The sequence below is a fragment of the Monodon monoceros genome, unplaced genomic scaffold (genome assembly GCF_005190385.1).
Source record: "Monodon monoceros isolate NGI ecotype Baffin Bay Population unplaced genomic scaffold, NGI_Narwhal_1 Super_Scaffold_8, whole genome shotgun sequence".
NCBI lineage: Eukaryota > Metazoa > Chordata > Mammalia > Artiodactyla > Monodontidae > Monodon > Monodon monoceros.
The window spans coordinates 51,486,587-51,488,154 of NW_021703785.1; the positions used below are offsets into that span (position 1 = coordinate 51,486,587).

Below are 1,568 nucleotides of genomic sequence, written 5' to 3' on the forward strand. Positions count from 1 at the left end.
TCACTGCACAAGGTCTTGAGAATGCCCCTATTTTCACATCTCACTGAACCTGAATGCAGAATTCAGATGATCAGCCTCTTCTTTGTTTCTCTGGGCTTTCCTTTGCAAATCTGCTTTTCACAGTATTCTCTCTCTCCTCTCTACGACTCCAATTTCACGTATATTAGACTTTTCACTCTTTCCATGTGCATCCCACATTCTCTTCTACACTTTCCATCATTTTTTTTTTTAAAATATGGAACGCTTCACGAATTTGCGTGTCATCCTTACGCAGGGGCCATGCTAATCTTCTCTGTATCGTTCCAATTTTAGTATATGTGCTGCCGAAGCGAGCACACTTTCCATCATTTTTGATCTCCATGCTTCAGTCTGGGTATTTTCTACTGATCTGTTTTCCAGCTCACTAATCCTAGCCTTTACTGTGTCTTATTGCTGCTAATTCCTTTTAATGTATAGATTTGAATTATTGTATTCTTTAGTTCTAGAATTTCTATTTTTATATAAATTTATTTTATTTTATTTATTTTTGGCTGTGTTGGGTCTTCATTGCTGCGTGTGGGCTTCCTCTAGTTGCTGTGAGCGGGGGCTACTCTTCATTGTGGTGCGTGAGCTTCTGATGGCGGTGGCTTCTCTTGTTGCAGAGTGCGGGCTCAAGGCGAGTGGGCCTCAGTAACTGCAGCGTGTGGGCTCGGTAGTTGCAGAATGCGGGCTCTAGAGCACAGGCTCAGTAGTTGTGGCACGGGCTTAGTTGCTCCGCAGCATGTGGGATCTTCCCGGACCAGGGCTCGAACCTGTGTTCCCTGCATTGGGAGGCAGATTTTTAACCACTGCGCCACCAGGGAAGTCCCTGTCATCTACTTTTAAACTGATTAATCTGTGTTTGATATGTTTGATAACTTCAATATTTGTGTCATTGTTCTAATTATTACTGCTACATAACAAACCACCCGAAAACTTACTGGCTGCATAAAGCAGCCATTTGGCTGGAATCATCTAGAGGCGTCTTCCCTCATGGCTGGCAGCTGACGCTGTTGGCTAGAGGTGCTTCTCCCACGGCTGCCTCAGGGTGGTTGAACCTCCTACATGGTGTCACTTTAGAAGCTAAATAGAGATTATGGGGACGAGGGGTGGGAGAGTAAGAGTGTGGGGAGAACAGTCAGAAGGTTATTGCTGCAGGGTCAGATTTCAGCATCCAAAATACTGATGTTCAAAGATGGTAAGGACACATGGGCACACACCTCATTCCACCCCCATGCCAAGCTGCCAAAAAAAAAGCGAAAGATTGTATTGTAACAAGAATTATATATTATCACATTATGATAATTAACATTTATTGAGAGATTACCAGGTACCATCAAGCCTAACATCCCCACAAAATAACTGTCACCAACAGATGAATGGATAAAGAAGATGTGGCACATATATACAATGGAATATTGCTCAGCCATAAAAAGAAACGAAATTGAGTTATTTGTAGTGAGGTGGATGGACCTAGAGTCTGTCTTACAGAGTGAAGTAAGTCAGAAAGAGAAAAACAAATACTGTATGCTAACACATATATATGGAAT

General features: G+C 42.5%; 1 non-coding gene across 1 annotated transcript; it reads right to left on the minus strand.

Annotated features, from left to right (window-relative positions):
• Positions 1-229: 229 nt before the first annotated feature.
• LOC114888442 lies at positions 230-336 on the minus strand. The gene has a single exon (XR_003791779.1). It is a non-coding gene; the product is annotated as a U6 spliceosomal RNA (small nuclear RNA).
• Between the last annotated feature and the right edge of the window lie 1,232 nt (positions 337-1,568).